At 39.2% G+C, this 16,463-nt stretch overlaps 1 long non-coding RNA gene across 1 annotated transcript in view; it reads left to right on the forward strand.

Annotated features, from left to right (window-relative positions):
* Positions 1–687: 687 nt before the first annotated feature.
* LOC136828514 (uncharacterized) overlaps positions 688–16,463 on the forward strand; it is a 239,400-nt gene continuing 223,624 nt past the window's right edge. The window contains exon 1 of the long non-coding RNA XR_010850079.1: positions 688–2,501. This is a non-coding gene — a long non-coding RNA (uncharacterized lncRNA). The remainder of the gene's footprint in view (positions 2,502–16,463) is intronic.

Raw genomic sequence — 16,463 nt, forward strand, 5'->3', positions numbered from 1 at the left:
TAGTTTATTTTCCGTTAAGAAAGGTGTCCTTAGTATACGCCCTTCGGAAAGCTGTACTGCATTTAGTGTGTGCAATCATACAATTTTTATCCTTTTGGCTTTAAAATTTTATATTGAGTCATAATGTCATTTGTATTGTTTGAAATACTGTGTAGTAACTTAATTTTTTTTTCGCTTTCAGGTTTTCTGCCAAAATAAGGTAAGAAGGCCATAGATTTTGTGAGCCAAGACATAGATTTAGGGTTATCTGATGAGACCTGTTTCAAAGATTTTTTCTTTTAAATAATACAACGGACAACAAAATTGGAAAATTTTTAACAGTGGTGCTCGTAATAGGTTACCGCTTTGGTGGCTGCATTTCAGGGTGTTATCTGCTATGATATGAACACTCATCCATATATTTTGTACTCTGTAATGGTTACGTATTTCCTTGTGTACTCCTTTACTTGTAACATTTTACCATGTCATATCCCAAATATACAGTATATTTATATGTGAGTGAACTTATGTGCTTATATGTTTATGTATGGTATTTTTAAACTATTATAGATGTTTCTAAACAGTTTTTTAGAATATTAAGTTACATAGAATGGTCTTGGCTCATAAATCTATGACTGATATCTAAATAAAGAGAAAAATATGGATGCAATTAAGACATTAATTATGACAATTGCGATATTATTCCTTAATTAATAGTGATATTTTATCACTCATTTTCAGTAGAATAGAAGCTTAATTTCTTGGATAAGTGACAGTCTTTAAAACTGGTACCATTCAACAAGTCTTTCTGATAGGTCGTAAGTAGGCTAAAGGAAACTCCCGCAATATCAGATCATTTCCGTTTTCATTAACAAGGGTTGGCTTTAGAGAAAAACAAGGTAATGGTTACTGCGGCATTCATGCTATACCTGCTGAATTGTGGGTGAACCCTGTGTAGAAACTTCCAAATTATTGCACCTACACAGAAATCTCATCGGCACCGCGACAAGCTTCTACTTCTGTGTATATGAATGAAAGCTTTTTTTTTTTGCTGCTTCTGCCTAGGGTTTTGTGCGTGCTGCGTGCCTTTTGCGATTGCGTAAAGTAGCAGATTGGCTTGCACCTCGGTAAGATTAGAAAGAAAGGTATCAGTTTTGGGGTCTGTCAGATGAAGTCATATCTGTTATAAACATTTCAAATTAAGATTTTTTAGAATTTGAGAATATTAGCATACTGAGCATAAAAATTTTTCTCTTTATTTGGATCTTAACTACAGACATCTCTTCGCGTCATTAAGGAGCTATAAAGGTATGTATATTTATTTGGTTTTTTGTTTTTGAACAATGCAATTCATTTTATACAGGTTTAAAAATTTGGACCGTGTTCCATGGTCCATTCCGCTGTGCAGCAAATTTTTTGTTTGTACTTGCGCTTATTTCGTTAGTTGTGGTTTGTTTGTAGCGAACTCGTCTGCCGAAGAAAGCAAATTCGATGAAAATAGGGAGAAGCATGGTGGGCAGGCATAAAGTTTAGTGGGAATTGGGGGCCTCATTAAGCATAATGTTTCTAGGGTTTATAGGACTAGGTACAAATTGCGGTGCAAAGCAGGGCTGCATGGAGGTGGTTTCAGAAAGCCTTCTGTCATCTTTCAGTGCGTTGGCTAATATGTGATGCCTTGCTTGTTAGTTTAGGTAATATTGGCAACTTAGTACAAAGTTTGATGGCAAACTATGATGCAGAATATCGCTTTCATACTTCTGCAGACTTGGACGAAAAGCCTAAGTGTGATGCCGATACGTAACAAGTTTAATGATGAAAACCTTATACGAAAAGGGATGAGCAGTGGCAAATAAAGGTGCAGTCGCTGGCAGGTTGACTTGTTATTGCTTAGTGGAAGCGTAATTGCAGATGTAAAAAGGGGAACATAATGCAGCGGTATAGTGCGATGCTTGGATAGGTGGTAGGGCTTTGTAAAGTCGTCGCAAGTTGAAATTGCGCTGAAAAGTCGTCAAGTAAGCGTTCAACCCTGAAGCTCATTCTGTAGCAAAGGAAATCCAGTGTTGATTAAATTCCTGAAGTCTGTATCCTAATGGAGCTGTAGCAGCAGATTCAAGAGAGGGCCGATGCGTCTCCACTCCAGTGACCAATTACGGTAAGCATCTCAATGAAGTGTTACCTTTACATTTTTTCTAAATAAGGTTGTGGAAGTTCATAGAATTCTCCATCAGTTAGGTTTCAGATATATGTATATGTTGAAATCAACCTCAACTTCATTTAATATTAAGCACTCTACTTCAAACTTGACCATGTTAAACCAAAATTGAAGTAACTTAATGAAATAAATAGTGGTGTCAAGTGCCGTATTCTGTCATGTAGCATAATAAACGTCAAGTAGCTGTCAAAAAGTAAATTGGCCACATTTTTTACAATTTCAGATTTGAAAGAGTTGTAGTTGGGGGCTCTTCTTGGCTAAATAATTTCTCCATCGCAGAGAATTTAAAGTACATTCGCGTATAATGCAAGTAAGTACTGTACTAGTTTGTTCTGTGTATATTTTGTTTTAATTTTCAATCATACATTATATATAATATGTATATATATATATATATATATATATATATATATATATATATATATATATATATATATATATATATATATATTAATATATATATATATATATATATATATATATATATATATATATATATATATATATATATATATATATATAATTTTTTTACGATTTTACTTGGTGAATGCTGATCGTGAGCTAGTTATAGACTAAATGAAAGATTATGGTACTTACCTCAGTAATTTTCTGGGATTGGACTGCAGTTGACTCAGGTAATGGTAAAAAAAGGGGGTGTTAGGGAATATATCTGAGCTGAGGGCTCTACTCACAAGGCATTTGTAAGTAAACAATTAGGGTAAGTTTTAAGATTACGAAGATCACGTATATTTACATTAAATGAACAGTGAGAAGATGAAATGAACTAATCGGGCGGGTAAGGCCTGAGAGATTTATTGTAACTATGAACAATTGAAGGTACAGTGCATCCGTCGATATGACGACGCTTTGTGGGGTTCACGAAGTGCAATGTACAATCAAGAAAAGGTTCCACTGCTAACGATCCCTTTGTAAATGGAGAGACTTATGAATTAAAGGCCAGTTAGGACACAGTAAAATATGAGGACAAAGCGGCGCGCAGAGGATACCAAGGATGCATTCAACACACGATTTTATATAATTACTTAAACACTGGAATTTACATAATACAAGTTTACGCAAATATTTTGGGAAATGAAAGAAAAGGTCATTTTGAGCAGAAAGTGTTCTATAAACATGCATTTTAAGACTTCGTTTGTCAGTGGAGTGAATTTTTAAAATAACTGTTATCATTAAATGGGTAAGGAACGTGGCGTACAGGATGTTGGAGTGAGTAGTCAGGGATATTGCGGGGAGGGGGATGGAGTTGATCAGTTCACTTGTTACTCTGAACATTATCTCTTTTCCGCTAAGTGAACGTGTCCGGTTTACAAGTGTCAAATTTTGTTTTGAGAGCAAGAAACTGGAGACAATGCCGTACTGTTCCAGTAATGTGGAATATGCAGTAAGATGTTTATTTATGGGTTTTGCAACAGTTCTGTTTCTTGATTACACAGTTGTGAACTCCATCGTTATACAAAAAAGGAAGTTGTCGATTAGGCCGGTGTGAATAAAATACCTCCAAATCAAGTGTATTGTTTATACTGAACAAAGGGGAAAAATGCATGCATCCTTGAAACCTCCCTCTCCGTAAATGGTGTTCACTGGACTCCAATAAAGGAAAGAAAAGCAAGCCTAATGGAATCTCCCCTCCATCAAAGATAGGCCTATTCATCAAACACCGATCAAAGATTTAAAACATATAAAAAATCTCTCATTCTCCGTCAAAAGTAATTCATCACACACCAGTCAAAGGAAAAAGACGCACCTATGAAAATGCTTTTGTCTCTGTCAGATTAAAAAGAATGGGAACATTATGGAAAATTCACTTTCTTGATTCTTTCTTGTTCATTCTTTCCTGTCAAAGGTTGCCTGTTCATGCAGTAATCGAATGAGGTAAAAAAGCTGACATTGTTCAAAGTGCAGTGTCCTCCCTACCTACATTCCCTTGTCATCATAATTACTGTCACTATCACTCGTTCAGCATAGGCGTAGGCTTAGAATTCAACGATTACAAATAAATGTTGCCTAGCAACATGTACACAACTTACCTGATACGTAAAGGTAATCTTTAAAATTAATTTCGTCTTTTCACAGGTGATTTACTAGTTGAAGGGACTGTAATATTACATTTTTCAATAATCTGCAAGAGAAAATCATAATTAAAAGGCTAGCAATTGAGTTGCCTATCGCGCTTCATCAACCCTTCCCTGCATATCCCTGACTACTCACTCCAACATCCCACATGCACCAGCTTACTTGCCCATTTAATGATAACGGTTATTTTAAAAATTCACTTCACCAACAAACGAAGCCTTAAAATATATATGCTTATAGGACATTTCTGCTCAAAATTACTTTTCTTTCATTTCCCAAAATATTTGCATAAACTTGTGTTAAACCCTATATATATATATATATATATATATATATATATATATATATATATATATATATATATATATATATATATATATATATATATATATATACATATATATATATATATATATATATATATATATATATATATATATATATATATATATATATATGTACATATACATACACACACACATATATATATATATACACACATATATATACAGTATGTATATATATATATATATATATATATATATATATATATATATATATATATATATATATATATATATATATATATATATATATATATATATATATATATACATACAGTAAACCCCGTATTCAGCGCTCTCACAATTTGCGGACTCACCTATTTGCAGATTTCTGTATGGAACATATATACACATTATTTGCTGAAAATCTGCCCATTCAGTGTATTTTTCACTTAGAAATATTCACTAATTACTGTATTTTCATCTCATTTTCATGACTAAATGCACTTTTTTGTGATAAAACTGTTAAATACTCAGGTAGTCCACAAGTTATGATAGTTCACCTTATGATAATTCGATTTTGCAATGGGGTAAGCAATTAATACTGATACGACGTTGATTTATAAAATATTTTTAAATTTTGCGTAGGTGCAGGCAACAGCATACAATCAGGGAGCGAGAGAGACCAAATTACAATAGGCCACCTTCTTTTCCTCCAACTCTTTATCCCAGCTCCTAGTTAAAAAAGTAACAGAATGGTAAAAGTATTGTTAGTAACATTATACTCTTGTGTAAATGTGTACAGCCGAAACAACCGACCGAGAAACTGTTGTTTTGTTTATCACCGAATCGGATAACAACAGTCCTTTTGCTTGTATTTCAACCATCGTAGAATAGGACTGATATATTTCTACATTATACCCTTGTTCAGTATGGATAAAAGATCGGCAAGGAAATATACTGCTAAATTTGTGCTGCAAGTTGTAGCTAAAGCTGAGAAAACAATGTTCAAGTTGCTAATGACTATAAATTATCGTGCATCAACAACATGGATGAAACTCAACCGTAATTAAAATTGGAGATAAAGTATTTTAATCAAAACTACTGGGCATGAAAGAACACATTACTGCTATTTTCATGTCGATAAATGATTAATACGTAAAGCTCGTACTATGACGAAATCAAGTGAAAATAGTGAGCGGAATATTGATTTTTTTACACAAAATAGCAAAATTGATTTCACAAAGAGATGTATTTAAGTTACATTTTGACTTAAAAACACTTCGTACAGTATAACGAAAATAACCTTGCCCCATATAAATAAAGTATCTAGAGAGTCATTTACGCTAACTAGAAGAAAGAAAAGTAATCTGAACTGAGTTAAAATGGCGAAATAAACACCGCGTAAACGATTTCCAAACCAAAATGTTGATCTGTATGATTGCAATTTATAATACAAAAGCAATATAAGAATATATACAATATTATATAGGATACGGTGAATTGAGGCATAACATTTTAAAAGATCTGTGGAAAAGATGCATATTCATTATGTTGATGTTTTTTTAATATGATATGTGAATATAGAGTACAGTGTAATGTAGGATACGCTACCGTATATGTATACGATGTACCATAGTGAAGGCTAAGCTAATTCTTGTTTGTTATTCATTTTCTCTTTGTATTGAATTACAGTATCATAAGTCACTCTGCATAAATCTCCAGAACTAGCTGATATTAATAATTGCTGTACCTTGCATGTTTAGAGCATACTTTATAGTGTACTGTTGGGTCGGCTACCATATATTCGAGATATGTTTTTTCCTACAAACGATGGTTTTTTTTTTGAACCTAACCCCATTGTAAGTAGGATAATAATAAGCATTTTTTATTTTTTTGTGTGTGTGTTTGAACTATCAAATAGCAGTTCTAAGTGTTTTTAGAAGGGTTTAAGTATTTGAGGGTTCTAGCTATTCGTTGGGGGGGGTGTGGTATGCATCCCCATGAATACGTGGGGTTTATTGTATATATATATTATATATACAGTGTGTATATATATATATATATATATATATATATATATATATATATATATATATATATATATATATATATATATATATATAAGTATTTGAGGGTTCTAGCTATTCAAGGGGTTGTGTGGTATGCATCCCCTGTGAATACGTGGGCTTATTGTATATATATATATATTATATATATATATTATATAGTATATTATATATATATATATATATATATATATATATATATATATATATATATATGTATATATATATATATATATATATATATATATATATATATATATATATTTATATATATAGATATATAGATATAGATCTATATATCTGTATATCTTTCTGTATATATCTATCTATATATTGATATATATCTGTCTATCTTTCTGTATATATCTATCTATATATTGATATCTATATCTATACATATATCTATATTATATATATATATATATATATATATATATATATATATATATATATATATATATATATATATATATATATATGTATGTGCCTTGAGATTAAGCCTTTCGTTTTAAAATGTTTTATTCTGCTTGGAGTTGAGCAGTGACCTTGTAAAGTCCACGCTCAACGCGTTCCCTGTTGAGAACATCCCGTTTTCAGCGGTGCCTTCACATCGGCCTAAGGTCGATCAGAATATATATTTATCACCATAATTGTAAATTGTATATATGTTGTCTTTCTCAACAATCATGCTTTATGTACAAGTAACGAGTTATTTATGTTATGTGTCAGACATTATTGACCACTTTGTTCTCTGTATGAACTTGTCCTGTTTTTGTAAGAAATTAGGTCGACCTCGGGTCACCTGTAAATCTTTGTACCAGTGGTCTCTGCGAACTACGCAGATGTCCGCATCCCGCTTTATAAGCAGCTCGCTTCATCAATAAACCAGCAGTACTTGTCTTCCTGTTCATTATTTCGCACCTCTCTCACAGTGGTGACCCCCTGAGTGGTTCCTGGAAGCCATTAATGGGCCCCAACGGCAACTAAGTCTTGGCCCAATGAACCTAATCCACGCCTATAACGGACTAACTATGGCGCTCTAACAAAGCGTTCGGGCGTAACTGACCCTCATCAGCAGGTCGCCAGCATCATTAGCAGACCCACACGGCACGCTCCCCCAGCGTGTATTGGCGCGAGTATTCCCTCACACTCCAAGTAAGAGCACGAAATGAGCATGGACGCAGACATTCCCAACCACGTACAAATTATCGCGAACCTCTGGGAGGCAGACACCTCCCTCTTGCAACTCCCTCACGCGCGCATCTCCACACCGGTACCGCCGCCCCACACGATGACCCCCCCTGACGGACCAACCAAAGACAGCCCTCAACATATGGCTGCTGCCATTCACCAGGGAGAACGCAACATCCTGGTTCTACAGGGTCGAGGGGAAATTCAGAATAGCAGGCCTAAAGTAAGTATACCTTAGTTTTACCAGACCACTGAGCTGATTAACAGCTCTCCTAGGGCTGGCCCGAAGGATTAGACTTATATTACGTGGCTAAGAACCAATTGGTTACTTAGCAACGGGACCTACAGCTTATTGTGGAATCCGAACCACATTATAGCGAGAAATGAATTTCTATCACCAGAAATACATTCCTCTAACTCTTCATCAGCCGGCCTAACAGACGAGGTGTGGAAGGTGGACATCGCCCAGAGGAGATATATAAGAAGATCGCCCCTTTGTTGATGACAACGTTGGGCCCCGCCACCTTCCAAGAACTAAAATCCACTTTTGTTGAGACCTGCTCCCTGCCGGTCTCCAAGAGAGCTGCCTGCTCCCTCGACCTTGCCCTCAACCCCTGGCAGGAGGGAAACCTCTTGGAAGTGTGGCATGCCCTCAGGACCTCCTCCTCCTCCCCAAGACTGACAGCAGTGGCAGGCGCAAAGAAATCAGTCGGTTAAGGGAGATCTTCCTGCGGCAGCTACTGCCGGAGGTCCGTTGGCAGATCACGGACGCCTACACCCTACCGGTCGAGGACCTAATCAGGTTGGCGCAGCAGCTGACGGACTCCACGAAGGCGGCCAAGCAGGCGACCACGCCCACACACTCTGCCTTTGCTGAGATGGAAAGGATGGGCATGTGCAAAAAGGCTCCCAGCCCATGGGCCTCCCCTCTTCACATGGTGCAGAAAGCGGACGGCACCTGGAGGCCCTGCGGCGACTACAGGCAGCTGAACCTGGCAGCAGAGCCCGACCACTACCCCCTGCCGAACATGCAGGACCTGACGGCCTCTTTCCACGGGGCCAGAATATTCTCCAAAATGGACCTATTAAAGTCTTATTTTCAGGTATAGTAGCGCTGGAGGACATCCCCAAAACTGCCATTGTCATGCCCTTTGGGTCCTGGATCTTTGCCTTCACCACCTTCAGCCTGAGGAATGTGGGCACGACCTTCCAGAGATTGATGGACAGCATCCTTGGGAACCTGGACTTCTGCGTCTGCTATGTTGACAATATCCTAATCTTTTCCAGATCCCGGGAGGAACACCTGCGACACATCCGGAAGGTCCTGCAGCGCCTGCAGGAAAGTGGCCTCGTCATCAGGTTTGACAAATGCACCTTCGGCGTCGAGAAGGTGGAGTTCGTGGGCCATGAGATATCCCCAGACGGTGTCCACCCAATGTCGTCGAAGGTCGAAGCCGTCGAGAAGTTCCCCACCCCTACCTCCATCAGGGTCGTACAAGAATTTGTTGGGATGGTCAACTACTACAGAAGATTCATCCCGGGGATTGCTCACACCATGGCCGCCCCGAGGGAGGTCCTCAAGGGACGTCCAAAGACCTTAGTGTGGGGCCCCAACCAGCGGAAGGCTTTCCTCCTGACGAAGGCCACCCTCACCAAAGCAACATCTTTGGCCCACCAGGATCCCAGCACTCCCCTCCAGCTGACGACGGACGCCAGCAATGTCGCCTGCGGAGCAGTCCTGGAGCAGGTCATCAGAGGGACCCCTCAGCCCATCGCCTTCTTCAATAGGAGGCTAAACCCCGCCGAGTACCGCTACAACACCTTCAACCGGGAACTCTTTGCAGCATACCAGGCGGTACGGCACTTCAAGTTCCTCCTGGAGGGGACACCCTTCACAATTTGGACCGACCACCAGCCACTGGTCCACGCCTTCAAGAAGCTGGGGGACGCATGGTCCTCTAGGCAGCAGCGGCACCTTGCAGCCATCGCAGAGTTCACCTGCACCATCAAGTACCTTCCCGGCAGGAAGAACCTGGTAGCTGACGCCCTCCCGCGGATCAAGATCGATTCAGTACAGCTCGGAATCGACTATGAGGACCTCGCCAGTGATCAAGCTGCTGACCCTGAGACCCCAGCCTACCATACAGCCGTCACATTGCTGAAGTGGAAGGACGCGCCCTTTGGCTCAGGAGGATCAACATTACTGAGCGATGTCAGTACCGGACGCCCCCGCCCCCTGGTACCTGCCTCCAGACATCGGCTGGTCTTCGACATCATCCATGGCCTATCCCACCCCTCCGGTAGGACAATAGCCAGGCTGCTGGCGGAGAAGTTCGTCTGGCACGGCATACGGAAAGACGCTATGGCCTGGGCAAGACAGTGTATGCAGTGTCAGGCAAGCAAAATGGTACAGCACACCGAATCGGAAGTGGGTGAATTCTCCCAGCCTAAGAGATGCTTTGGGCACATCCATGTCGACATAGTGAGTCCTCTTTCCCCATCAGGAGGAGCCAGATACCTTCTGACAGTCATCGACTGCTCCACCAGGTGGCAAGAAGCTACGCCCATGGAAGAAGCCAACCAGAGCATGCGCGGAAGCCCTCCTCTCCAGCTGGATCAGCCAGTTCAGTGTCCCAGACGAAATAACAACAGACGGGACCTACTTTCCTATCTGAGCTGTGGGCCGCCCTGGCATGCCTAATGGGGACCACTCACCACAGCACCACCACCTACAACCCCACAGCCAACGGAATGGTGGAAAGGTTCCACAGGTCTCTGAAGACGTCCGTCATGGCTCATTGCTCCTCCAAAAATTGGAAGTCCAGCTGCCCTGGGTCCTCCTTGGGTTGAGGACTGCCCCCCAGAGCCAATGGCGACCCCTCCTCAGCAGAAAAAGTCTACGGGAAGACTCTGGTAGTCCCAGGGAACTCTTCACAGAGGACAGGGACTCAAAGGCTCCGTGATAGGGTTGGAAACTTCGACCCCTTCCAAAGGACATTCACTGACAGGATGTCCCCCTTCATGCCCCCCGGGCTGTCCTCCGCCACCCATGTCTTCATCAGGGATGACGCCGTACACCCACCCTTGACTAGACCCTACAGAGGACCTTTTCTTGTACTGGAAAGGAACAAGAAGGCATTCCGAATATCCATCCATGGGCGGGAAGACTGGGTATCAATAGATTGTCTCAAACCCACATTCCTGGAGGGGGGCAACAGAGGCAGACCCCAAGACCTCCCTCAGGATGGGGCAGTCCCTCGGACAACCCTGGGTGCAGGAAGGAGGTGTGGGCGTCCCCGGAAAACCCAGAAACTGGACAGAAAGGCACCCCAACACTGCTGCAGAGGACACCAGGGAAGGCGACCACCCTCTCCAGTTGACATCGAGAAAGCGAGGCCCCCTTCGTCGCCCCAGCTGATACCTGGTTTAATCAGACGTTGCCTCCGTCTGAGGGGGGAGAGTATTGTAAAGTCCCCGCTCAACGCATTCTCTGTTGAGAACATCCCGTTTTCTGCGGTGCCTTCATATCGACATAAGGTCGATCAGAATACATATTTATCACCATAATTGTAAATCGTTGTCTTTCTAAACAATCATGCTTTATGTACAAGTACAAGTGACAAGTTATTTATGTTATGTCAGACATTATTGATCACTATGTTCTCTGTATGAACTTGTCCTGTTTTTGTAAGAAATTAGTTTGACCTCAGGTCACCTGTAAATCTTTGTACCAGCGGTCTCTGTGAACTACGCAGATGTCTGCATCCCGCTTTATAAGCAGCTCGCTTCATCAATAAACCAGCAGTACTTGTCTTCCTGTTCATTATTTCGCACCTCTCTCACAACCTGGACACCTGGTTTTAGACTGTCGCCTAAATGGTGAGTTTTGGAGATCGACATTAATCACTAATTATTGTTGTTAATTGTACCAGTGATTTTATTAGTTTTTGTATTCTTTTTATGTTCATGTTTTGATGTCATGAGAAACATTGTGCCTCAAACTAAGGAGATATTTTCTCCTTTTTGCAGGTGTTTCTTGACTGTGGGCATGAGTGAGACTGGTACAAGTGACTTAACAATGTAGAGACATGTAGAGACTTTGTAATGACAGGGTAGAGACGGGAGAAAGGTCTCATTAGCGTTGTTTCATGATGCAATGATTTTAGGGAGTAGTTTATTTGCATGCATTTTTAATCATTTTCTTAATTTTTGACTGGTTACCACAATTAACCTGTTCATGCTGTTTTTTTTTTTTTTTTGTAGAATAAACTTCACACACGCTGGTTAAAAGGCTCTATTTAGAATTGAGAGAGAGAGAGAGAGAGAGAGAGAGAGAGAGAGAGAGAGAGAGAGAGAGAGAGAGAGAGAGAGAGAGAGAAGAAGAAGAAGAAGGAACATGGTAAATATTATCTACAGGGATGTCAACAGTATTTCAGGCAAGACCCTATACCCCCCTGGAAGGGGGGTAACATATATATACACATATACATCTACATAGGCATATACACAATCCCATAGGGGCCATTAATTTCAATTTCAAGTTTCCAAAATAATATGTTCATTGGAAAACAGTAACAAAAGGTAATAGAAAGCACAGAAAGAAGAAACCAGTGATAAGAAAAGAAAAAATAGAATGACAAACAAATAAGTGGATAAGAATATAAGTAAATTATAAAATACAAGAAGAATTGCTTTAGGGTAGTAATGCACTGCATCTTCACTTGAACTTTTGAGGTTTCAGTTGCATAACATCCTCAGGGGAGACACTCCATAGTCCAACAGTTTGAGAATAATCGACCTCAGGAACTAAGAAGTTTGATAGCGAGGCACATTTACTGCATATTGAAGCTGCTGTTCAGCAAACGTGGGCGCTCTTGGCAGGAAAAGAGGATCAAAGATCAACTGTGAATGTGAAAGACCTCTGTTAAAATACAACTTATGAAAAATTGACAAACAGGAGACCATCCGTCGAGAGGTCAAAGCATAACTGCTAATGTTAGGAGACAGAAACCTATCACCACAAACCACTGCCTGAAACGGGTAAATCTCTGGCAGAGGAAGACCTCCACACTGGAGAACAGTATTCTAGTAAATGAAGGGCAGATGACCTAAAACAGGCTGCATTGATTCTCAGTTATAAATATATGAGGCCTTACATACAATACCTGACTTCCTTAGATGTCTCTCAAAAAGTAACTTGTGTCAAAAATTACTCCAAGTTTAGGTAAAGTTTCAGACTCATTTAGCAGAGTCCCATCCACCTGAAAGGAAGATGGGGTGGAAAATCAGTATGAGATCTACTAATCAGTGGTGTCTGTGTTTTACCTGAGTTCAGCCTCATACCCCACTGACTACACCGTTCATTAATTCGCTCCGTGTCATGATTGAGACTAAGGTCAACCTCATTTCTCATAAGTGGAGACTTTACTACACCCTCAAGTCTGCATCATCGGCATACTGAACAATTTTTTGTTTTTCAGGCTGGCAACCTTATCACTTGTATATACTAAAAGTAACTATAGGGCAAGAATGGAACTCCAAACAAAATAGTTCTTAGTTCACCAAAGATCCCATCAGCAGCAACTCGCTGCTGCCTACTTCAGGAATACTTGAAGTTGTCCTAAAACATATCCACCTACTACAGAATTCTGAAGTTTATGTATAAGTACCCATTATATATATATATATATATATATATATATATATATATACATACACACACATTATAATTAGCAAGAAGTCGCTAAAAGCCAACCTTTAGAATGTTAAGAGTGGGATTGTCGCTTCATAGCCGACCCAAGTTGACCCAGATACCAACACATAAAACTTATCAGTATTCTGATCTGTCCCTTCCCCTTACCTGGGACAGACATTTGGATGGCATGGTCAAAAGGGCCACGGATAAGAGGTTGAGTGCCACTCCCTTAAGCAGCTTAAATGAACTAAGCTGCTTAAAACAACCATTCTATGAGGCAGAGTGATCGCGCTGAATTGTCTTTCCACAGGACACCTGGGGAGATGTAAGCAGATGGTCAAGACACCTGGAAGATGACACATCTTGGGCACGGTCACCATACGGGCCCGACATCAGTGTCCCTACCTTCGGCAGATGCCTTAAAAGGAGCCAGGACAGGAAGATCTTGGCAGTTAGCAGTCAGTAGTTGGCAGTTAGCAGTCAGTTGTCGGCAGGTAGCGGTTAGCCAGACATGCACAGGAGATTGCTACGAGACGCTGAGAAGCCCCCTCACCACCTGAACCTCCTGACTCAGATCCAGTTCCTTCATCACCACGTGGACAGACTTCCCATGTGAACTAGTGTAGAGTGCCATGAGTGCGATCGCCCATTGTCATTCTTCGCCAGCGACCCCTACGGTAAAGTACAAGTGAAGGCTTTTCAGTCACAACAGTTTACCCTTAGAATTGTTTTTTGAGTGCCAGTATATCTCTGTATCTATTGTGCCCTTTTACCCAGTGCTATTTTAAGTGTTTGTGTTCCAGTGTTAAGTGTTCATTCATTCCTCGAGACCTTGGCACCCTGAGTGCAGTCTCGATCCATCTGTGTTTTCTATTTTCCCTTCCTGTTGTGTAATCCTTAAATCTCTCTTGCAGAGGGACCCATTTGCCGTGGACTCTTCTTGGGCTGTGCCTTGCAACCATTCAAGTCTCCAGTAGGAAGACCTCCAGGCTTTGCAAGCCTCCATATTATTTACTTTTCCATTTCTTTTGATCCTTTTTATTGTAAATACAATTACTTTAGTTAATCCCAGTGTTTACGTAACATTCCCTCCTGAAGTAGAGCCCTAAGCTCATATGAAACATCCCTTTTTTTCTTTTCATTTTATGATTCCATGTACAGTAAAGTCAGATTTTCAAGGCCAAGTGAGTAAAATTCCATTGCTGACCTGTTAAAGGTCTATAAATCCAGAAAACCAGGGAAAATCTATATATATATATATATATATATATATATATATATATATATATATATATATATATATATATATATATACATACACACAGTATATTTATATAATATATTGATACGGACATTCCTGAATTGGAATGGTCATAATAAGCCCTCTGCATATAAAATATTGCAATTTTGATAAGAAATTCAAATAGGACCATACGTTCAAAAACAGGAGATGCTCTTAACCCATTAACAACCCCTCCATTATATTCCTCACTGTCAAAACCTTTGTGTTGCCATACACTCCCTGTTCCAGGCACAGACCTAAAAACAGCGATTGTCATGTGTATGTAACTTATCGCTCACCTCAAAGGTTTTGCATAATCTGCCTAACTTTATCCGTGATCTCACCTCACCTCGGAGTGCTGTTCCAAGTCTGCCTCATTGGCGACTTGGGCCGTTTTATCACCAATCTGCATCTTAAGTGCAACCCACCAGTGTGTAAATATTGCATTATTGGCCCAGTGGTTTCACAGCAACTTCTAGTGCTCACAGATTTTGCACATAGGGCTCAGTTGCCCTGTGTTTCCACGTATTGTCATGAAGTGTTCCAAGTACCTGGTTATTACACAACTAATCATAGAATTAAAAAATTTACCTCATTTCAGCTAGATACCTGAACTCTCATAACAATAAAATTATGACTGAGTACTCTAAAGGCAACTGTGATCCCTTAAAATTTTACTAATCGTGCGAGAAATCAGACTAAGTTTATCAAAACTAGTGTGAGGTAATTATATATGCTTAAGGTAATTAAAAGGGCATCACTCCATCAAATAACTTTAACTGTCTCCCTGGTCTTAATTCACTTCAGCAAAACTAAAGGAACAAAACATGTTTATCACTTTGCCTTATGCACACAATTAATCCTGTCACTGTTGGTTAGTAAATGAAACACTATTGTAAAAACTTTAAGTACAAAAAGTTATTTTTAAATTAAAAATTTTATAATCAGAATTCACAATCTCATTTTTAAAGAAAAAATTTACTGTTACTTGAAATCAGCACAAAATTTAATTAATTCTTAAATTAAATCAGAAAGGTTAATTTATCAATAAATAAAATCAATTAAAATTTAAACTATCAAGAATTACTCAAGATTTGTAAAGAAAATCGTAGGAAATGAAAATTAAATTAAGTATGCAATGTTAAACTATTAAGAAACACTTAAGATGCTAAGTAAATAGGTGTTAAATCATCACAATATAAAATGTGAAAACTAAGAGATTGTAAACATACAGAATATGGCAAAGTGTTGAATTCACAAAGAACTAACAAACAATTCAAAAAGAATCAAATAACTCAAATGACGTTAAGAATGCACAATTACATTATAAATGCAAAATGTAAACTCACTTGAAATGTATAGATGTAAATTCCCTAATTTATTTAAGTCATAACTTAAACTGTAAAAATATTACAGTAACTGTAAACAGCAGTTATGCCCATTACCAAAAATTACTTCAACTGTTGTGGTGCCATGAAACCCTCAGAATTTCACACTTCTTACACGAACGCAGCCTCTAAATCTGACAAGAAAACCCTAACAAACACTGAAGGATGACCATTACAAAATCTTTACTTTTACGTTATGAGTTAAAACCGCATAATATAGAGAGAGAGAGATATTACAATTAATGTAACAAGCACGGCATCCTATCTAC

The sequence above is a fragment of the Macrobrachium rosenbergii genome, chromosome 43 (assembly GCF_040412425.1).
Source record: "Macrobrachium rosenbergii isolate ZJJX-2024 chromosome 43, ASM4041242v1, whole genome shotgun sequence".
Classification (NCBI taxonomy): domain Eukaryota; kingdom Metazoa; phylum Arthropoda; class Malacostraca; order Decapoda; family Palaemonidae; genus Macrobrachium; species Macrobrachium rosenbergii.